This window comes from Pteropus medius, unplaced genomic scaffold (assembly GCF_902729225.1).
Source record: "Pteropus medius unplaced genomic scaffold, Ma_sr-lr_union100, whole genome shotgun sequence".
In the NCBI taxonomy this organism is placed as follows: Eukaryota; Metazoa; Chordata; class Mammalia; order Chiroptera; family Pteropodidae; genus Pteropus; species Pteropus medius.
Genome location: NW_024340699.1, coordinates 12,112,246 through 12,136,193, shown reverse-complemented (window position 1 = coordinate 12,136,193; position 23,948 = coordinate 12,112,246). Strand labels below are relative to the sequence as shown.

The window sequence follows — 23,948 nt, the reverse complement described above, 5'->3', positions numbered from 1 at the left end:
AGATGCAGATGCAGATGCAGATACAGATGCAGATGCAGATGCAGATACAGATGCAGATGCAGATGCAGATACAGATGCAGATGCAGATGCAGATGCAGATGCAGATACAGATGCAGATGCAGATGCAGATGCAGATGCAGATATAGATTAGGTGGGGTGGGGCGTGGAGAGAGAGAAAGGGGAGGACCTCGTCTTACCCTGTTTTCAATCAACGAGCTCCTATTTTATACATGATGCTGTAACTTGGTTTTTGCCTTCATGATTTGTCATTTTAATAGCCACCTGATGGTCCAAAGGGCGTGGGCTGCCTCCCAGGTTCAGCCGGCCTCTATGGACACGCACTGGGGGATGTGGAGCACACAGGTATAATGTCCAGCTCACAAAGACTGACTCCATCAATCACAGCGTTTTGCTGGCTGTGAGATGGGGCCAGGCAAACATTTCTTCTCAGGGGATCACACTAGGACAGCTGGCGTTATAGCAACACGCTCTCTGACCGAAAAGGAAGCCCAGGGCTGCCCCTGGATCAGAATCCTATATCATTTAAATGCTATTTTCTTTTGACTTGGATTCTAGCTTGAAAGGGCAAAAAAAAAATCTAGCACAGGCATGAGATAACTGTGATTATATTTATATTAATGGTCATGATATGTGCCTGACACGTGGTCCTGTGGAAATCTTGACGTTTTAAATATTTTTTAAAGGGATTCACCTTGCCTTTGGAATTAAATGGGGAATCATGGCCATGCTTGCAAATGGATGTAAATAAAGGAGGTTTTGTTCTGGGCTTTTGAAATTTAGATAGTCGTGGGGACTTAAATCATTAAAAAGGAATTTTGTTTGTTCTTTTTAAAAAAATGTTTGACCAAATGCTCTTCTTTCTCAGTGATTTGCAATAGTCTTTTTTTGGAGGTGGAGGAGGAAGGCTGGAGCCTTTTTTAAAAATTCAATTTATTTAAACTAAAAAATAAAAATCTACCCGTTTCCCTAACCACTCCCTACAGCCCCCGCCGCCACCCCCACCTCCGGCAACCACCAATCTGTTTCCCGTATGTATAGTTCAGAGTTGTTTTTCGTCTTAGATTCCTCACGTAAGTGACATCGTACAGCATTTGTCTTTCTCTGTCTGACTTGTTTCACTTAGCCTAATACCCTCTAGATCCAACCGTGTTGTCACAAAGGTCGTAATTTCCTTCTTTTCTTTCTTATGTGCCACGTTTTCCTTATCCGTCCATCCGTCCCTGGACACGTGGGCTGTCCCCAGGTCCTGACTATTATAAGTCATGCCGCAGTGAACGGGGGGTGCAGCCGTCTTTTCGAGACTGTGAATTCATTTTCTACAGATAAATACCCGGAAGTGGAGTTGCTGGATCATGCGGTAGCTGTTTTTAAATTTTTTTTTATTTTTTATTTTTATTTTTTTTTGAGAACTGGACCGTTTTCTGAATCCTCAGATCACTGTCCACCTGACTCCTCACTGCTTCAGGCTCCAGGAGTGCTGGGGTGAGCAAGAACTAAAACTTTTCCACGTTCCCGGTTGACACCCATTCGTGGTGAATAATACAGATTAAGGGCGAAATACCTCAGTTCTGAATGCTGAGTCCGGGCTCACCTGCTGAGCCGGTCCCTGCCTACCTGAAGCCTTGGACCAGACACTAGCTCTGATGAACCTCAGTTTCCCCATTAGTAAAATGGAGGGAACAATGACGTGGTAGCCAGGGCTTGGTGGGGACAGTTCTTGTGTCATGGATGCATAATGAGATAATGTATCTAGAGCTTCTGGGCTAGCCCATAATTTGTTTTTTGTTTTGTTTGTTTTTAGGCGAGGCAACCTTTGGTTGACCTCACAGATTGCAAGGACCTTGTCAGCTTACAATCCCTTATTTTTTTTTAATTTTTATCTTTTATGCTTACAGCACCTGGTCTTTCTAGGTGGTCTCCCATCCAAGTACTAACCAGGCCCGACTCTGCTTAGCTTTCGAGATCAGATGGGATCGGGCTTGTTCAGGGTGGCATGGCCGTAGACAACTAGCCTGTAATTTCTAGCCAGCCTTGTGAATAAAGCATAATAATCTCTGATCTCTGGAGCTTACGCTCTTAGGGGAGAGGGCTCTGTAAACTAATACGGCAGGTGGATGGGAGCCAGCTACAGCAGGAACGAAGGCCCTTGGAAACTCGGCAGAGGCGCACGGAGGGACGATTCGTCAGCTACGCTGGGCACTGTTGCTTAGGAAGTGCAGGAAGGTGAGGGTAGAAGCGGGGGTCGGGGGTCTGGCATCCTCCACTGCAAACTCATCATGAGAAAACATGGAGGTGTGAAAAAATAGGTCAGGGCGGGGAAGGGGGACCCTGATACCCAGGGCCGGATGGAAGGTGGTAGAAGGCAGGAAGACTCTGCTTCCGCAGGAGAACGGGTTTGATCTCTGCTTTCCCGTTAGCGGGGAGAGAGCCGCTGAGTCTCCCAGCCACGTTCACCACTGCAGCCGAGTCATGATGCTGGACCCCCAGAGAAACCCTTAAGGCCGCCGTGAAGCCCCGTGCAGGCTTCTAAGCCCAGCCCCGAGAGAGAGAGCCCGCCGGGCCTGCCTGGCCACTCACACTTTTGCTACAATCCCTAAAAGCTTCTGACACCACAGAGAAGCTGTTGTCACTTATACATCTTAAGAGGGGATCAGGCCTTTCGGCGCAGAGGCCCAGGTGGGACGTGACGGTGATTTACGCACCATAAACTTTTGTGAGTTTTATTCACTTCAGTGGTCTGATATTAAACAGCCGCACGGGGGAGTCGTGGGGACCGGCGGCTTTTCTGGGCCGCCCAGCACCGGGTTGGGAGAAAGGGAGAAAGGAGGTGACAGTGACAATAGAGGACGCCCTGGTCTCCGGCATCCGCCATCCACGTCAGAGGCCACGACTGTTGGCCTAGAGCCCCCAGCCCGGCTCGCCGGCAGCTCCGTGTGGGCCTGCGCCTTCTTGGACAGAAAAGTGTGTCACATACGAGGAAAGAACGAATCGGGTGGGAGAGGAACTGACGGGGACCGAGTCCACCGTCAGAAGTCCCGAAGGTGGCGGCTCCAGGAGAAGAGGGACTTGACGCCTGGCCTCAGACCAGCTCCCTGCACGGAGCATGCGCAGAGCTGGGCCCTCCTCCCCCGCGGAGCGATGCACCAGCCTCCCCGTCCCTCCCCGAGCTCCGCCCCCCACGAAAGTTCCAGGCCCCGCCCCAGTCTCCGCCTCCAGCCCTGGGCCATCGTCCCTTCCCTTGCTAACCCTCCAACAGCGCAGAACGCGTCGCCTCTCTGGGCCCTGTGGGCACAACGCTGAACACAAGCCCGCCCCCGAGTTCAGAAGGCTCCCCCAAAATCTAGGAGGGGGGCGGCCTCCCTCCAGCTCCTTGTGTCTTCTCCCTTTCTCTTCCACTCATGTCTCTTCCTCTCCCTCCCTCCTCAGCCACCGAGGAAGCGCCAGCCGAGCGCCCTCGCCCTGATACGTGCAGCGTTGGGGTTCGCCCCGGCTGGCCCCTGGCCCCGGAGCCCTGTGCCCAAACCCAAGTCAGTGTCGTAGTTTCACCGCCGGGCCCCACATTCCAGGTGGGGACCCAGATTCAAAGGCAGTTGGGATGATAAACAGTAAGGAACATTTTTTTTTTTTTTAACGGATCCACACTCAGCTCAAAGAGAAGGACCAAATCTCGCTCAGGAGAAACAAAACAGCCAAACTCTGTCTTCCTGAGATTCATCTAGAACTAAGATATTAGTTATATATCACGTAACAAATTACTCCAACACTTAGTGACTTCAAATAGTAATAGTCCTATTTATTACTGCACAATTTCGGTAGGTCAGAAATTTGAGAGCAGCTCGGCGGGGCGGTCGTGGCTTGGGGCTCACTCGTGAGGATGCGGTCAGGTGTCAGCCGGGGCCACCCGCATGTGAAGGCTGGGCTACAGCGGGAAGATCGGTCCGCAGCCAGCAGTCATCACCCAGCTGTCCGGCCGTAGGAAGCCTCAGTGGTTCTCCATCAGGCCTCTCTGCGCAGCGTGGCAGCTGACTTCCCACAGAGTGAGGGAACCAAGTGACCGAAGGAGCACCCGCATGGCCTTTGATGGCCTAGCCTCACGAGTCACACGCCATCATTCCACCGTATTCTATTGGTCACGCGAACCAGCTCTGACGGAAAGTCAGGAGGAGCCTGCGGAAGTCCTGAGTGGCACAGGACGAGGCTCACTGGCGGTGGGGTGGCATTTTGGAAGCTGGTTACCACGACCAGCTCACAGTCTAGCCACATCCTTTTCCTGCTGTTTTGTTCCCTGTGGATCCCGGCTTCTCCTCCATCCCTTCCAGCTCTGTAGCTTCGTCCACGAGCCCCTACAACTCTTGACAATTCCTCTCTTTGACTTCCCTGATGTAAGGTTCATCTCTTCCTTCCTCCGACAGTTAAAAATAAATTACACGCTCGGTAATCATAAAATGGGGATTTCACACCCACCACTGTGTAACGGTCGTGTAATAAACCTACGTGGCATGCCTACTGCAGCACCTGGCTCGTATTAGGTATGCAATAAATGCTAATGGCTCTTTTTATTATCGCTATTATTATTCACTCCATCACTATCAATACAATCACGCCATTATGAACTGCCTCGCGCCAAGTCTCGCCTGGACCCTCACTCCCGTAAAGAGATGGCAGGGTCGATGAAAATCTGCATTTCCTTTTCCTCCACCTTAGGGCCCTCGACACAGAGCTCTGGAACCATCATCGGAGCCCCGAAGCCTTGAAAAATAACCTTCGCTTTTGAAGAGGAAGCAAGGAAGACTGAGATCTCACGCCAGAGCCCCAAGCCACATCCTCCCGGCCTGGGCCCGCTGTTCTTGCAAATGCTTGTCTGTCTGTCCACCGTACCTTCGCCTGCCCAGTCCTCCAGCTTGCTGAGTTGACAGGAGTGTGTGAAACACCAACAGCCACTTAACGTTGCTGCGGCATCTTCCCAGAAATCATTGTATGACCACTTTCCTAGAAATTCATTTTTACTGTATCTCATAGAAGTATTGGTCCACGATAGATTAGAAATGAAAAACCCAAACAGAACGAATTCATCCTTCATTGCAAACCATTGAAGATGCTCTAGAGTCCCCAAGAGACACGTGAGCATTACGTCAAAACCCCATTTCTCTGCTACCCCTGGTGTCTGACGACGGCCATTTACCCCTGGGCCCCTGGTAGAGCCCCTGAACCTGGGTTTGAATTCCGGCTCCACCAGACCAGCTTTTCCGAAGCGGTTTGAATTCCGGCTCCACCAGACCACCTTTTCCGAAGCGGTTTGCCCTTATCAGTAGACTAGAGCTCAGAATACCTGCTTCCCAGTTACCTGAAGATGCATCAGAGAGCGCTCATTCAGCAGAAGCACCACATCTGGTACTGAGAACGCACTCAGGACGTAGCTCGATCATCTCCAGGAATGTTTTTCATCGACCGTCAGAGGAAAATTACCTTAGGCAGCTTCAGTTTCTGAGATTTATCCAGCGGAGCCATCCCGTTTACAAATAGAGCTCAGGGCTCATCTGAAAAAAAAAAAATTTAGAGAGAGAGAGAAGAAAAGGGGGCATGCTTTGGGAGTGCCGGAGTCTGAGTTCAAGTCTAAAGCCACCAGCACTTGAGCAGTCATTTCAATTTTCAACCTCTCTTAACCTGTGCCAAGGTGATCATAATATCACCAGTTTTACAGAACGGTGGTGAATTCAGTTAGAGCATATGTGTAAAGTCCTTGATAAGTAACAGGGCGTCAGTTAATTCCTTTTGTTTATATGATCAGACCGTCATTTCAGGGACGAATAAAAAGACAAATGTTCTTCCTCTGAGCTCCAATCACACCCTGTTGCCACTCAGGGGCCTCCTGGCATCTGAGCTATCACGGACCCTCTGGCGAGAGCCCACAGGGCGAAGCATAGGCCATCGGAACACAGAAATATCCACTGCTGAGCTGGCCGCTTAAACCGAGTCACGCTAAGACACGGCTTCCCACGTAAGTCAAGCTCCCTCGGTGCCTGCAGAGTCATCTCTGCTGACCATCCTGTGCTGTCACCGAGGGATACAACACAGAGAAGACACAGAGCTTCCGGAAGTCAGAGAGAGACGTCGCACTGGTTCCCAGCCACTTGGCGAGGATGTAACAGGTGGGGTCACGTCGGAGTTAGAACAGCTGACGGTGGCTGAAAGATCGCTCGAGATGGCAACGCTTCAAAAGAAAATAAATGCCATACCAATCGTGAGAGATTGAAAACGATGCTTAGGAAGACGGATGGAATCCTCGAATATTTTTACAAAACCATCGTCCCTATGGTGACGAGCTGTGGGAGTCCAGTGTGATGACTCCTGCAGGATGCTAAACTCCAGCATCATTCTTTAGGTCACAGCACGTGCCTCGAGCTGGGTGCTCATCTCTGTTTCGTTGAACATAAGATCAAAACGCCTGTCATGACTTTTTCATCTCGTTTTCCCAGATGAAGTCCCAGTCACACTCTGTTTCACCCTATTTGCTGTGACATTCTAGTTCCCTATCTTAAGGCATCTGTGTAAGTGGCCTTCTGCCGCTGCCACTTGTCTGGAAAAATGAGAATCCTGCATCTGACTTGCTGTTCCCTCTGCCTCAAAACATCCCCCGCAGCCCCCAACATTCAAGAGGCTCACGTCTGTAGGTCTTTGTTGACCGTCTCCCTTCTCTGGGTGGCCTTCCTGATCTGATGGAAAAAAGCCTTCTATACACAAACACAAGCCCACTCACCACACACGCACACACGCACACACACACCACACACAGGCACAGCCACACACGATCCTCTCCACACAGCTATTTCTCCCTAGCCCCTTATCCCGCTTGATTCTCTCTCCATAGCATTGATCACCCCTTGGCATATTAAATACACTTTTTTTCAATTACTTGGCCTATCACCTGTCGCAAGATCAGGGACTCATCTATTTTGTTCTCTATTTTGTCTCCAGTGAAGGAGAGACGGAGCTAAGAGGAGGCCCTCAATATTTGTGGGACGGACGGATGGATGAATGGACAGACGGACGGATGGATGGACGGATGGATGAATGGACAGATGATTTGATGGATGGATGCATGGATGGATGCATGGATGGATCGGCTTTTGTTGGTTTTATTGCATCTGATTTAGGGATGGACATATTTAGATTTGGATGGATACTTGGATGGATGGATGGATGGACAGAATTTTATATATTTGACTGTAAGTGGGATTTGGATTTGGATGATGGATGGATGATGATGGATGGATGCATGCAATGCATGCATGGACGATTTGGATGGATGGAAGTCAGCATCTTTTATTTAATGGATTTACTTCTAGATGGACAGTATTTAATGGATGAACGGGATTTATCTAGATGGATGAATAGACAGACGGATGGATGAAATGGACAGACGGATGGACGTTAGGGACGATTTAATAGTGGGATGGACATAAGACTTAACAGAATTGGGATAGATGGATGTGGTTTTGGATGGATGGATGGACGGACGGACCTGGATGGATGAATGGACGATGGACTGCGACTATCAGAATGGATGATGGATGGATGGATGGATGGATGGATGGATGGATGGATGGACAGATAGATCTCTGCACTTAGAGCATTTTGTTGAAATATGCTATTTAATCTCCTATCTTGTCTGCAGACTGAAGGTGCCCTGAGGCAGAGCCTATGACTTCTTTGTCCTTTTTAACCAGTTTTCAGGGAGCCCAGCACTAAGGTTTCCCACGAACACCTGCTGGGCTGGAATAAAGGCCCTGTGGAGCCCTCCAAGCCCCCAGCTTCCCAGTGTCTCCAAAGCCCCAGTCCTAAACGCTGAGGTCTGCAGAGGGTGCGCCCCCAGGACCCAGGCCTGGGGCTTTTGGCATGAGCATCTCTGCGTTGTAAAAGCAGATCAAAAGGAAACAAACGCTGTGGAAATAAATAAATAAAAATAAAATGCTGTGCCCTGCAGGCCGGAGGGTGTGGGCAGCAGTCAGACTCAGAGGCTGCAGGAGGGGACCCGAGGTGACACGGGGAGCCGTCCGCCTGGAGCACAAAGTTCCCGGTGTTGAAGCTCCGCTCCAGATTTATTAAGAATGCCACCCCTAACGAGCCTGTGAGGCCAGAGCGCTGTGTGTGACAGGCGGGGCTCCACGCCGGGGTCTAAATAGGTTCAAGATGTGCCTGCGGCGGGCAGCTACGGGCAGAGGGCTGGGTGCCACTGTTCCCGCAGCCACCCCTTCTCCTCGGGTGTGCTCCTCACCAGGACAGTGGGAAGCGCAGCAGGCAGGTGGTCACTGTCAGCTTGTCTCACCTGCACACACTGACTGTTCCGGTCCCACCACCACGTGAGAGCAGGGGAAGCCGAGGCTGGCCCTCCCTCAGCTCACGGGAGCCCTGCGAGATCCTGACCCACGCGAGCCTCTTCCCAGACATCCTCCGGGAACTCTGCAGCAAGCTCACGATCATCGTGTCCCCAGCCCTGTTTCACGGCAGAGGGAACCGAGCTCGGAAAGCCGAAGGGTCTGGCCAAAGGCCACACCGCAGTGAGGGATGGTGCCACGACACTGACCCCAGTTTGACAAACGTCAAGTTTGAAGTGAGCTCTTTTAAACCCAAAATGGAGGTAGAAAGGGACTCTGTGTTTTCAGACTAACCCGGAGAAAGAAACTCTCAATCTCCTGCTTTGGAGACAGTATAAAGTAGTGGTGACAGGGGACTCTGGGGACTGTGTACACAGCGGGGTGCCCACCCTGCCCCTTACGCATGCTACGCTGGGGGCCCCCTCCCGGCCCTCAGGCCTCCTCATCTGCGCTATGGGTGATACGGGACCAGCCTCGCCTGCGGTCATGAAGACGTGCACGAATAAGTTCTTGCCGTCACTGTCACGAATAACCGTTAGTCGTACCTCTCCTCTGAGCCCAGGGGACCTGTGACCGGTGTGAAGGGTGTAAAATGGGAAAGGTCGGACAGCCCAGCGTCTCGGGCGAGTCACCCCGTCCGTCTGCCCCTCGGCTTCCGAACTGTACAAAGTCATGCTGTCTCCGGTGTCCCCACGGCCCCCAGCACACTGTCTGTGGCAACGCTCAGCCTTCAGCACACTGCGCCCTTGCCCATGCGGGGACAGACAGCAGCCACCGGCTCCGCCTCATTGCCGGGGCGCGTGCCAAGCCTGTCTTCTGAGCCATCCCGTTTGACTGTCGCAGATACCCTGCGAGCAGGTGCCGTCATCATCCCCATTTTGGAGGAGCCATCTGAAACCCAGAGATGCGAAGTGACTTGCTCAAGAACAAACATCCCGTATCTGATGCGCCTGGAGTTCGAGCCTCAGTCCGGGAAAGCAAGGGAGGCGACCGTGGACAGATTCCTACTTCGCGCGGGGTTGACAGTACCAGGAAAAGACTATAAATGAACAGAAGCGCGTCTGTTCGGATTAAATCCGAATGCGTGTGTACACGTGCGTACGCGTACGTGTGTGCGCGTGCGCGTGTGTGTGTGTGTGTGTGTGTGCCACTTTTACTTTCCGGAGTCATGCTTAAGCAGTGCACCCTCTACGCTTGGTTCAGAGAAAACTTTCGGGGGTCTAATGTAAATATTAGAGAAGGCTGTCACACATTCTGCCCGATAGTCTCCGGTGTTCCTCATTTTCCAGCTGTTTGTCAATTAAACAACTAACGACAGCTCTGTCCTACGCATCTGATTCCCTTCCCCTCAGAAATATGGGACTTTGGGGACATATATACATACCTGCTTATGCACAGAGCTCCTATGGACGTGAACAGGCATCCGAGACATCGCAAGTAGAGAAGGTGCAAGAATCTAAACTTCCCATCCCCGCATGCTCCGTGGTACTGAGCAGGCGTAGCCAGACACACTGGAGGGCAGGGACAAGTGGCACCTGTTAGCCCCGCCCCCATCCTTCCACGACCTTCATAAGCAGGTGTCCTTCCTCACCTGCTGAAGACAGGAACAAATCCATCGCCAGCACGCAGGCAGACTTTACAGTTTACAGAGGGAGGACTTTAAATTCCTTACTGGACACAGTCCCGACCAGCCCTGGGGGTAGCAATCACGTGCGCACTTCTCAGATGGGGCCTCCGAGGCGGGACCCCGTGCCTGTCGGACTCACAAGCTGCCCACTCCCCAGGGATGGTGCCGTGGGTGCTCCAAGGATGGCCCTTGGCTCAGCCGCTGGCCTGAGGCGCTGGGAAAACCTGTGTCACTGGAGCCATTACGTCAGAGGCCACTCCGCTCCTTTGGGAATTCACAGCTGGGGGTGAGTCAGTCAGCAGGATGACGGCCCTGCCCTGTGAGGGGCTCTCCAGCCCTGCCCCTGCCTGGGGCTAATGCCCCCTGGGGCCACCTTCGGTTAAAACAGTTGGGGGTGAACCTGCCCTACAAACCTAGACCCTTCCTCACCCCTCGCCTGGAGTTCTTGTGCCTTGGACTGGACCCCAGACCAAAAATCTATGGTTTGAAAGGCATAAAATACTCTGAATTACAAAGGAAACCAACTAGAATCCAGTGGTAAAAATATTTTTGTTAATTTGCAATCAACTATGTGCTCTCTTCATTATGACATGAAATAACAAGACGCAATGTCCAACGTGATTGAAAGTAGTGATGAGCACAAATGATCTTACGAAGTATCAGTGAGTGGAATGTGACAGGGAACGACCCGTGACACTCTGGGTGTCAGGATCATCGTCGAGCTTTTGGTGTGTGGCCTCCGTTCACCAGGAAAGGAAACGCTGCATTTCAGGTCCAGGTCAGTGAACATGAAGGTTTTAATTCTCCCTGTGCAAGTTCACGTACCCTGCGTGGGGGATGGGAGCTCGTACATACCAGGCCGAGAAGCCCCGCATGCCAAATATTCACACGCAGGCACCTTAACCTCCTGCTGACAAGCAGGGCTGAGTCGTGGCTGGGAGCTCCAGCCCCATAGGCAGACAGCAGGAGTCCGAATCCCCACCCAGGAGCTGTGTGACCCCAGGGAAATCGCTTAACCTCTCTGTACCTCAATGCCTCGTGCGTACAATGGGTAGCAACAATAATTCCCAGCTCAGGACACGGTCCTCTGCCCAGGGCCTGGCGCACAGTCAGTGCGGCACTAAATACTTGTTACTGGTATCGATTTATTTTTTCATTCGACCTTTGAAGGAAGCCCCGTGGGACGGTTCTTGTCTCGTTTTTCCATCGGAAGAAACTGAGACTCAGAAAGAGGATGTGGCACGCCCAGCATAACACGGGCTGTCTCCATCATGGCACGGTCAGAAGAAAATACCGGAAAAGTGGTCTGAAAGGAAGGAATCCAGGTCTGGACAGTGAGGAGACCCTGAGGAGACAGGCAAAGCTATCTAATCGCTTGCCCGTTAGGAAATTTGTCTCCAAATTAAAAACAATCAAACAAACAAACATAAAACCTATTTTATTTTCCTCAGCAGGCAAAACTGCCCTATTGTGGGCACTTTAAGCCAAGGCGGCCCCCTGCCTTCTCCGAGGGAGCTGTCAGCAAACTGGGGTGGGCGTGTGCTGCCACCCAATGTCCATTCCCCTTTGGGGAACCACCCGTCTCTCCCTCTCAGGCCGTGAGGCACTTGGTGGGGCAGCCCTCCCCCGACCCCCACCGTGACCCAGACCAGCCACAGTTCCAGGATCGGCAGGAGACCCCCGCCAGGAAGAATGGGGATCAGACTTATGACTTTAGCTGGAACATTAAGAAAAGGGCCCTTTCTTTTCCTGGGGTGTTGCTCAGATAGCAGCATGGAAGCCTGGAGCCATCGCACCCCATTTTGTCAGCACCCAGAAAGAACCCGCCTGACAAAGAGGACAAAGCAAAGGGAATCGGGCCTGAGAATTGAGGTAACGGCATCCTGCTGTCAGGACCTAAGCACCTGGATCAAGCCAAGCCTGAAGGCCGTCTCTAGTGTAAATTTTTTTATTTCCGTTCAATACATTTTCTTTTCTGTTTAAATTAATATAAATTGGGTTTCTGCCACTTTTTTTAAAAAAAAATAGTCTTAACTAACAAAACCCCGTCTTCATTTTCCTGCTTGTAAGCTCCCTCGCTGTGCTCCAACTCTTACAGGCCTGAGTTTACTGCCATTTCTTCTGGAAGGAGAGTGTCTTAAACCCCTCCTTGCTCACCCTCTGTCCCCACCACCCAGTGGAGCCGTTTGCAGACTCGGGGGTCCAGGGAGCGTCCGAGGCTGGGCCGCTGCGCTCAAGTTCAGTTTCGGCTCTCTGCCGGACATCGGGTCTGAGTCCAGTTCTGTACCCATATTCGTGGTCCCTGGTACCAGGACTTTTGTCCCGTTGGCCCCGCATCTGAAAACACCCTGTGGGTGCTCCCCAAGCTGACCACTTCCCTCCCGGCCGTTTATCTCAAGGCAAAGCATCCGCAGACCAGCATCTTTCAGCTTCGTCAGATTCTTGACACCGTTTCTGTATCTGGCAAAGAAATGACTTAGAAAGTCAGACCTGGGGTAGACTATTAAACTGAAAATAAATTCCTTATGGGGATCGTTTGAACCTAAGCCATAGCTATAAGAAGCAGACGGGCTAAGACTTTCTAAGGCTCTGACAGTTAAAATAGCCATTAAAATCCAGCCTGATTCTCAAAGCCCTGATTTTAAAATCCTATCGGGAAAACTCACGAGGACAAAGTGGACTTATGCAGTGGTGGGACAATTACGGAGCAGTGAGGGGGAAGAAAGTGAGTTTTCTCCTCCTCCAGGCTCCAGGGAGGCGCCTCAGTACCGGGTCTCCCGGCTTGTGACAGAGAACTGACTGGCTGTCTCTACGAGGTTGCTCAGAATGGATCTTCTTGGCTCAGAGTAGCTGAGGATGAAGAGAGAAAGGGACAGAGTTCAGAGGCCAATGGCCACAGGATGGTGACAAGTGTGCGGCTCCCTGTGCACTGCCTTGGATGAGGCCTGCCCGCTGAGGAAGGAACCAGCCCCTGGGGAAACTCACTGATCGGAAATGCGAACGGGCATCAATGACGAGAACTACCCACTGCTGGGCGCTTCCTTGTGCCAAGGGCCCTTCAGTTAAACCTCATAAAACCCTGTGGGGTCAACACCCATATTAGCCTATTTTATGCAGGAAGAAGCTGAAGTTTAGAAAGGTCCAAATCCTATGTTTGTTATCTGTGACTGTGTTTAAAATTACCCCAAAACTTAGTGGCTTAAACCACTTTCATTTATCATCTCGGAGTTTCAGTGGGTCGAGAACTTGGAAACATCTAAGCTGAGTGGTTCGGGCCTGGGGGTCTCTCAAAGGGTTGTAGTTAAGATGTTAGCCAGGGCTGAGGTTCCCTGGGCTGCAGCTGGAGTACCCGCTTGGGCTCCCTCACGTGGCCATTGGCTGGAGGCCTCAGTTCAGTACCACCGGGGCCTCGCCACAGGGATGCTTGAGCATCCTCACGACATGGCAGCTGGATGATCCAAGAGAGAGACCAAGGAAGAAGCCACAGTGCCTTCTATGGCCTAATCTCAAAGGTCACAGAAGGACACTTCTGTCACATCGTATTCGTTAAAAGGAGTCACTCAGAGCAGCTCACCCTAAGAGAGAAGTACAGAAGAATCTGTGGACCTATTTTAAAACTACCAGCTTACCTTAGACAAGATCACAGTGTGCCTGAGCCACGGGAGAAGTCCCCAGTCCTAAGCACAAAACGAGTTTGCCTCTCAGGGAACAACAAAATGACAACCTTCCTCCCGTGTGTTGGGGACATCAACGTCAGGGTACACCACGTGAACGGATGTGACACACACAGCGGATACAACACTCAGCATTACACGGAAAGGGTATATAGCGACAGGAGTATGCCTTCCAGTTCCAGCCCCCTGATTCGTCCTGTGCAAACTCTGCTGAGAGTTTCCCAGGATACCTTCCAGAGACAGTCTGAGCCAGTGGCTCTCAGTGCGATCCTGGCCAGCGGCAGCAGCATTGCCTGGGAACTTGCTAGAAATACCCGTTCTCAGGCCCCAGCCTGGAAGTACTGAATCGGAAACTCGGGGTGGGTCCCAGCCATCTGTGTTACAGCAAGCAGTCCAGGTCAGTCTGAGAAGCACTGGTCTGTGCACAGCCACACGAAGCATCAAACATCTGTAAGTCCCTTATATGTTCCCACCAGCCAAATAGCATATTATGAATAAACTTTTATACATTCCGAAATTGCCTTGTAAATACTACAGCTACAGTGCGTTGTGTTATGTCTGAGTGAAACCCGCTAAAGCATGATATTGGTTAACCTGCTTTGAGATATATATATATATATATATATATATATATATATATATATATATATATATATATATATATATTTTTTTTTTTTTTAATAATGGGAAGTCTCCCCCATGGAAGTACCCCGTCTGTGATGATCTCGGAGGTCCTGCCACTTGCCCACAGTAGAAAAATCAGTTCAAGATAGTTCTATTCCAAGTTCTCTCCTACAGCCAGACCCCACAATCCTCTGTTTTCAAGGTTAAGGTCATTTTCCTGCTGACAGCCTGCATTATTCCTCCTCAGGTGGAGGACATGTGATGTCATGGTGTCATAGGAGATTCTTGTTTCTGCCCATGCCCTTTTGACTCGTATTAGAACTCCCCGTTTATGGAAATCTGATTGCAGCCTATGAATTTTGTTCATTATAGTCATGCTAATGCTAATAATCACGGCAATAGGAATAAAGCAGATGTCCCCTACTTGAAAAAAAAAACCAGAATATATTAAATTCCGATTCTGAAGAGTTAGGAAATGCCTCCTTATTTTACCAAATTTATTCCAGGTGCAAGAGAGACTCCTCTGAGTTAGCAATCCTAGAGAACTGTAAGCATGATTCAGTTTACAAAAAGCCGTTAGTCACTCATGCAACGTTCTGGGAATGGATCCACAGAATGGAGTGACGCCTGCTGCACAACCAAGGCACGATGACAGTGCTGAGGTCCTCGAACGTGTGAATGTGAGCGACATGTCTTACCATACCGCCGTCCATGTGTTGGAAAGCAGTGACTACACAGACACGTCATGCTTCCATCTTTTCTAGGCACTGGATCCACGAGCAAGCATCGGAGACTTTTGGCCACCAAACTATAGATACAGACGTGTGTGCATACATGGGTTTCCAGGGCACATTTCTTTATCTGGAGCAAGTCTGTCCACGTGCATTGTATATGTTAGTTATCTATTGAGTTATCGCAAATCACCCCAATATTCAGCAGCTTATAACAACAAATAGTTATTACCTCACACAGTTTCTAAAAGTTAAGAATCCAAAGTGTCTTGGCTCGGGGTCTCTTGTCAGGTTGCAGTCAAGCCGTTGGCCGAGGCCGTAGACCCTCAAGTCTTGACCGGGGGCTTGGCTGGTGGGTGCACTGCCAAGGTCACTCACATGACTGTCAGCAGGAAGCTTCAGTTCCCAGCCACGTGCACTGGCCTCCCTAAGGCTGCTGCTGACATGGCTCTCCTCAGAGCTAGTGATGCGTAAGAGGAAAACAGAAAGACAGTAATACCACCCCGGCTTTTATGGCCCCCCATTTCCGCTGTACTCACGTCATTAGAAACAACCCTGAGTTCAATCAGCACTCAAAGCGCGGGTCTGAACGCCAAGGGGCAGAATCAGCATGGGCAGAGTCTTGGAGGCTGGCTACCTACCACGTGTGTGTGTGTGTGTGTGTGTGTGTGTGTGTGTGTGTGTGTGTGTGTGTGTGTGTGTGTGTGTGTGAGAGAGAGAATCTGTACATGGAAAATGTCGAAGTATTTGAAAAAGTTTTCTCATCAAAGGTGCTCACTGTTTTATGTTTTAAATCATTAGCTAACTAATTTTGTCGTGTTACTTACCGAGCCTGTCATCCATTTGGGGGGGAAAATATATATATATATATATATATGAAACACTAATAACTGGACAAAATTCAAAGGATTTAAATTGGTAGGGGAAGGACAGGCTAAACCCCCACCGATAGGGGGTCATTTAAATAAGTTAAGCCTCGTTCTAATGACGGACTATTGGACCATCATTAAAAATCATCATATTGTCAAAGAATATGGGGTGCCATGGGGACGTGCCCTAATATAACCTTAAATAAAAAACTAAGAGCCCAATAGGAGACTTTCTATAAGAATGATGCCTACGAATTCACAAGTAACATTTCTTGAGCACTTATATACACCAGGCCTGATGCCAGGACTATAATCGTTCCGTTTAGTCTTCAGGATGGTCCTACAAGGTAGATTATGGCTACCTTTTAGACGAGAATATTGAAAGACAGCAAGGTTAAGAACCTGCCCAAGAATGGGAGAAAATATTTTTAAACCACGTATATCTGATATGGGCCTTGTATCCAGAATATATAAAAAAACTCTTATGACTCAAGAACAACAAAACCACCCACATTTTTAAATGGGTAAAGAACTCGAATAGCCATTTCTCCAAAGAAGATGCATGAATGGCCAAAAACCACGTGAAAAGATGTGTGATCATTAGTTATTAGAGAAATGCAGATCAAAACCACGATGAGACACCACTTTCCACCCAAGAGGATGGCAATAATAATAATAAATTTTCAGTTTTTAAAAATAAAATAAAACCAGAAAATAAGTGGTGGCAAGAATGTGGAAATAATTGGAATTCCCAAATATTGCTGGTAGAAATACAATACCGTGCAACGCTGTGGGAAACAGGCAGTTTCTCAAAAGTTAAACATAGAACTACCATATGATCCAGCAGTTCCACTCCCAAGTATAAATCCGAGAGAATTCAGATCAGGTATTCAAACAAAAATTGGTACGAAAATGTTCATAGCGGCACTCTACACAATAGCCAACACGTAGAAACAACCCAAATGTCCATCAACTGATAAACGGACAAACAAAATGTGTATCTATACCAGGAATATTATCCAGCCCCAAAAGGGAATGAAATTCTGACACACGCTAGAGAAACCTCGAAAATCTGATGCTAAGTGAAAGCAGCCAGACACAAAAGATCACATATTATATGATTCCATGCATGTGAAATATCCAGCACAGGTAAATCCGTAGAGGAACAAACAGGTTAGGGGTTGCCAGGGGCTGGGGGTGGGGGGTGGACAGTGACCGCTAGTGGTGCAGAGCTTCCTGTTCAGGTGATGAAGATGTTTGGGAAGCAGGTAGAGGCAATGGCTACACAGCACTATAATGAGCTGAATACCACTGAATCGTATACTTCAAAATGGTTAATTGTATCATTGTATCTTTTGTGAATTTTCCCTCAATTTCAAAGAAAAAAGAACCTTCTCAAGGTTGTTTTTATAGCAGGAATATGTATATGGGAAAATAGGTAGAAAAAAAGCAAGAAAAAGTGAGAGAGAAGGAAGGAAGAGGAAGGAAGGAAGGAGGGAGGGAGGGAGGAGAGAGAGAGAGAGGAGGGAGGGAGGAGGGAAGAAAGGAAGGAAGAAAGGAAGGAAGGAAGGAAGGAAGGAAGGAAGAATAGGCTGAAGGAAGGACAGAAAGGAGGGAGGGAGGAAGGAAGGCAAGCAAGCAGGACTTGGACCCGGACAGTCAGGGCTCCAGCACCCACAGTCTTCATCAAATGGGGAGGACACACATTGAACTGTTAACAGAAGCTTCCTGGATGATGGGACTGAAGGTAATTTGTACATTCTTTTCAATCAGAATTTTTCGGGATGGGGCTGGACTTCCATGCCATAAAGAAGTTCTCTATATAATTCTAATGAGCCCCTCCCATTTGCCCCATTTGCTCCCTCTCGCCCTCCCCCACCCCCACACACAGAGCAAAGAGCGTTGGCTTTGGTCCTGCCACTTACTGGATGTCATTGAGTTGTGTAATTAACACCCACGAGCTTCAATTTCTTTATCTGTTAAATGGGGAGAAGAGGAATGAGAAAAACATTTATTTCCGAGGATTTTGTGGGGGATCGAGTGACACAAAGTGTGTAATGGGCCCAGCCCTGCCTTGTAGGGGATGAAGAGGGGGTCACAGGCATGAATGGTAAGAACTTGGAAATCATTCCCACAGGCGCTCAAACTTACCCCCATTTATTGCCTGTGATTTTTAGGGATCCTGTACCTCTTTCCTGCCCAATAGTGTCCAGTCCCTGGGGGCTCGTGATCCTCGAAATACAATCTATGCTAAATTCCTAGCAGGTGCCTGGTGCGTAGCAGGTACTCAACAAAAGGTGGCAGGTGTCCTTGATCAATGTCCTCTCCCTTCCTCTTCCAAGGGGAGGGATGTTAGTGGGGACACGGAAGTGGGTGCACCTTTGCCCCTCATTCCCGAAACTAAGCTAAAAACGGTGCGTTCCATTCCCCCCAGGTGTTAAGAATACAGGCCCGGGGGTGGCTCCTTGGTCCTTGTACTCTGTGCCCAGCTTTGCCGACCGGAAGGGAGGGGAGGAGGGAATCAGAGGGGAGTCGTGGCACTGGGCAGGCCACCAGGCCACCTGCTAAGATCCCACCGGGCTTACATCGCTGGAAGCTGAGTTGGGTACTTACAGAGAATGAACGCCACGTCTGAGCCTCGTGACCGGAGGAGAGGCTGGGAGGTGTTTGTCCCAAGATCCATTTTACCCTTGTGATGGTCTCCCCAAGTGAGGTGACAACCATCACTTGTAGAGATACCGAAAAGGGACGCGTGGGGTTCATCACCCAGCTTCGAACCTGGGTCGCGTTTGCTGGGCGGGCACCCGGGATGCACAATGAAATTGATTATATATATATATATTCTAAATCCTGTAATCATCTTGCGATTCATAGGCGCTGTGCTTGCATTTTAAAAAAGAATAGCACAGATCATTTTTTAAAGAACACCTTTTCGATGCCGATATTTTAAATACAGTGGTGTGGGTTTTACTTGGTTTCCGTATTTCTTCCTCTCTTCTTGTTTTGATTATTAGGGAGAAACTCACAAGCCGGTGGAGCCTGGGGACAGCTGCGCCCGCGGCCTGTCCTCCCGCTCCCGCGAATGGCCGTCGCTGGAGCGAGCGTGCTGGCCAGCAGAGGGGACGCTGGGCCCGGGGCCCCTGGCAGGCCCGACGCCCAGGCCAGGGCGCGCTAACACAGAAGGTCGTGAAAGGCAGCGGGAGAAGGGGCGCGGCCGCCCGGGCTCAGGAGACGCGGCTGCCAGGCCGCCCCGGGGCCGCAACGCCCTTGTCCCCAGAGTGACCTCTCCCTCCCTGCGCCCAGCTGATGGCGGGGCGCGCGGCCGCGGCCCCTCTCCTCCCTCCCTTTAGAGAGAAGGGCGCGATTGTGTGGATGTCACAGTCTGAGCACCGCTGAAAGGGAGAGAATTAAGTCACGGCTCTTCACGGGCGCCGCGGCTGCACTGCGCCCTCATTCAGAGGACACGGAGCTTTTGTGCGCTGCGCGGCGGCCCCGCGCCCCGGCTGACCCTCTGTACAGTGCAGACGTACAGTAATTGACTCGGGGTCCGCTCCCGCCCGCGCCCCGCGGTCAAGGGCGCCTGGGAACCCGAGCCCGCCGCAGAGGCCCGCGTTTGTCCACCTGAGAACGCCGCGCGCATTTGTCGCCGTGGCCTCGCAGCCCGAGGGCCATCCATTTTGGCTCGGAGCTGCCGGCTGTCCCCGTGCGCGGTGGCCCCCGCATGTGTTGCTAATCAAAGCCCAACCCGCTCCTCCGCCCAGCGAGCGCGCGGCAGGGGACACTGCCCGGGCAGGGGGAGGAAGCCCAGGGGCCAGCCGAGGTGACCCTCGGGGGCTTCTCCATCTCTGATCGTCGGGAGTCCGATTCCGAGGGGGCGGGAGGGGTCGTAGACAAAATACTGCAGCCCTCCTTCCTCCCTGGGAATTGTCACCGCGAGATTAAATTTTAATTTAATTTTTTTTTTTGAGGGGGTGGTTTAAAGAAGATGAAATCTGAAATATGGCCTGGGTGGCTGAGGCCTGCCAATATTTTGGCTCTGCCTAGTTTTTTAAGCTTCTTTTTTGTCACCCTGCTCGGATGATTCATGCCGGAAAGCATGTTGTATCATTTATCCAGTAATGCAGCCTAATAAAACCCCCCTTCAAATATTTTCCTTAAAGAGCCAAAAGAATTTGTTCCTGCGGACTCAAACCTATGTTCTTCATAACAGAGGATTGAAGAAATGGAGCTGTGAAAACAACCAAAAAAAACAAGCAAAAAAAAAAAAAAAAAGGCGGCGGGGAGGGGGCTTAGCTGACAGACAGCTGCCTCCGAAACGCCCGCCCTGCCCCCTCGTCTCCACGCGGCCCTCCCTCTCCGCCTCTCCCGATGCGGTTAAAATCTGCGGCTTTGCCCAGAGTTTTGCATGCAAAGTTAATTTTTAAAATCCACCCTTCTCCCAGGGCCAGCTCTGGCGGTTGCCCATGTTTTCATTTTGAGCTCCGTAGGAAGGAAAAGCCATGGACGAGGCAGTCGTTACTGAGTAACTTAGTACCACCCCGCGCCTCCGTGTCACGCAGAGCACCGCCTCCACTCCAGGCCGCTGGGGTCTGCAGAATGGACTGTAGTCGGCTGCTTGCGAGGCGAGTCACCCGGGTCCACGTGTGGCAGGTCTCTCGAAGCACGTACCTTCGTCTCTGGGCAAACCTCCCTTTTTTTTTTTTTTCCAGCATGGTGGGCTGAAATGGCAGGTCCCTGCTGGACAAGACTCCTTATTAAAGCGCCAGAGCATGCTTACTCAAACCCAAGGGCTCGGTCTGGGTTCCAATGCCCGTGCCACTATTTACTCTGTGGCCTTTGACACAGGAGGTCCCCTTACTGCATCTCAGTTTCCTCCTCTATAACATGGGGTAAAGATAGACCTACCTTTCAAGTCGTAATGACCACCGGATGATGTATTTACGTGTTAGTAATTGGTTCATTATTTTCGATAACGACTGCTGTGTATTGAGTATTCACTGCATTAAATGCTTTATCTATATCACATCATTCTGTCCTCAATGGATATTATTATCCCCATTTCACAGATGAGGAAACAGGCTCAGGGAGGGACAGAGGTGAAAGGATTCGCTGCATGTCACATAGCATTTCTAAGGGCTGGGATGCAATTTCAGGGCCTCGTGGGGGCAGGGAACAAGGGAGCGCTGAGAACTGAGAAGATGAGCGTTAGGCTCTCAGCTGGGGGAGAAGTGATTTTTAAGCTTTTTAAAAAGGGCCTTAAAACGTACATGTAAACGCTAGGTGGCGGAGCAAGGTGGAGCGGTTAGGAGGCTTGACTCTGGCCTCAGGAAGTGCTGGGTTCGAATCCTATCACTACTACTAATTACTACCTAGGTCACCTTGCAAATTCCTTCATCTCACTTAAGCCTCAGACTCCTCATCTCTTAAATGGGTAAAACAAGGCCTGCCCTCCGGGGCTTGTTGTGAAGATTCAATCAGACAATGCACATGTAATTGATTATTGCTATTAGGGAACAAAGTCGGCCCGCCTTGATTTGAAAGGTGCCGATATTTAGCCCACCCGGACAAAGCCCTTCCCACCGGCTGGATGTTTTGAATTCCAGGGCTAGAGGTTTAGTGTCTAGTTGTTACGTTTTGCATACCAGCTTCACTGCCTACCTCATTTAATTCTCCCCCTGAGAGCTCAATATCTAGTTGTATACAGGCCAAGCAGGAAGCGCTTCTCTTCTAGTCCCTATTTGTCTCCAGAAGCCTCTCCTGAGCCCTCATCCTGAACGAGGTCCTGCCGCAGCACTGACCTGACCCCCTGAACTTGCCCTTCCTGACACTGAACCCTTCTCACTATGTTCTCCACTCTTGTCTTCCAAGTCTGATTAGGGAGCATCAGAGACAGGTGCCATGTCAGTCTCGTGTCTCCGTATACTCGGTGCCCAGCCGTAAGCACCTTCATGCCCGGACCGTGACCTTGAGTTCCCTTCCCCAGTAAAAGGGACCAGGACACCTTTGGAGAAATGGCTGAGACCACGTCTGAGGCAGGAAATGTGCCAGACCAACTGGGTCATCTTTTACCAAAAAGCAGGAGACTTTCAAAGATTACTGAAATTATCTTAAAAAGACAAGATCCAACTTAAAAAATGCTCACATTGGCCAAAGAGGGACCGACCATACATATGTGCATCAGAAAATAACTGGAATGGATCGAAAGACATAAAATACGTTTAAGGCCATGACCCCACTGACCTTTGGAGAAGGCTGTAAGACCTACTCGTTCTTCTGAAAAATGATAACTAAAGAGAAAGGATCAAACTTTCCTCCTGTCTTTACGTACTATCTGTGCCTCGGAGCAACCAAATAGTTGATTGAGAGAAGTTTCTCTTTCAGGAAGGATTATGGCTAAGAAATGATTAGGGAACGATATCATTAGGGTGTCACTATGTCACAACGCCCATGAAGTAATGGATCTAAGAACCGATCAGTTTTAAATTATCACCAAAAGGGAGACAACCAGCTATAAAGTGCCCGCCCCTGACATACAGATCTTATTTCCATACTAATTTCAACCGGCTGTAATTTTTTAAAATTATGAGACAAGGCGATTTAAACACTGCCAGGATATTTAATGATATGAAGAAATGATTGTTAATTTTTTAGGTAGGATAACGGCATTGTGCTCGTGTTCTGTAAATAATGGCTCATCTTTTAGAGATACATGGGAAATGTTTATGAATCACATAACGTGATGTCTGAGATTTGCTTGGAAATAGTCCTGGGGAGGGAGATGTGGGTGGGCAAGAGCTTCGTTGGTCAAGCATGTGACGGTAGAGTTCTTTCTACTCTCTTTCTCTCCGTTGTATATGTTTGAAAATTTCTATAATAAAGAAGAAAAAGGAAAAAGAAGCCTTGTAGATATCGGCTTCCATCAGTTAGAAGGAAGCTGGGAAGTCTTCATGCCACCTGTGGCTAATCTCACCTAAGGAAAGAACCTGTCCGTTTATTTGTTTCTGTTGATTTACCGTCTGTTTCCTCTGCTAGAATGTGAGCTGCGAGGCGCAGGATCTTTGTTTTGGTCCCTGGTGATCCCAGGTGCCCGTCATGGTGCCTGGCCCCGAGGGAGCGATCTGCAGTCCTTGTTACTCACATGCATCTCACGGGTGGGACCCCCGAGGCGGACAGAGCTGGTGGTCTTGCTCGGAGTCACACAGCCAGTCAGTGGCGGGGTGGGGACTCACGCGCCAGTCCCCACGAGGCTCCCCGTTTTCTACCTTGCCGTCAGGGCGTCTCGACCTGGTGCAGGAAGCTGACATGAGGTCCAGGGTCCTGGCATTCGTAGTTGTCCTTCTGTAGCTGTCCTCTGTGAAAAGGACAGCGAGACGGGTGGGGATGGCTGTATCAGCTCAGCTTCCTGGGGCTGGACACCACCGTGAGCGCTTCACGAGCGTGAACTCATTTCGTGCTTCCAACAGCCGGAGGGGCAAATTTCCTTATTCCCCCGGGGGACCGGGGTGGGAGAATACACGCGTTCTGACCCCAGAGCCCAAACCCCTCATCCTGACGTTAGACCCTTCACCCCTTCCTTAGAGGCCACTGAAGAGCAATGAGGTGCCACAGTGACTGGGGCTGGTGCTTCTGCCGAAGGCGGTAGCTGTCGGGTAACAGGTTAACAAGCACCGGATAAACACAGGGCCACGTTTTGTGCTAAATTATCTAGTTCTCTTAGGATAGCAAATCCCTACTCAGCCACGAACCTCCTTTAGGACCCTGGGGAGGTCACTTCCCCCCATCTGGGCCTCAGTTTCTCCATATTTCAAACCAAGAGTGTTGGCCTAGACAGCTGTTGCCAAAGGCCACTGCACACCCTGACATTCTTCCCTTCGTCACCGAAACCCCTGAGGGAGCCACGGGGTGGCTGGGACGCATCCACACCGAGCCATCGGAGGTTCATTTCTTGACACCTCTTCCCTCCCCTCCCATAGATGTCTCTTACAAATTATCCAGGGTCATGGAGTAGTTAAAACACAAAAGCTTAA

At 50.2% G+C, this 23,948-nt stretch overlaps 1 pseudogene; it reads right to left on the bottom strand.

Moving 5' to 3' along the window:
- Positions 1-1,907: 1,907 nt before the first annotated feature.
- Positions 1,908-2,026, bottom strand: LOC120617110 (uncharacterized; annotated as a pseudogene).
- Positions 2,027-23,948: the final 21,922 nt, after the last annotated feature.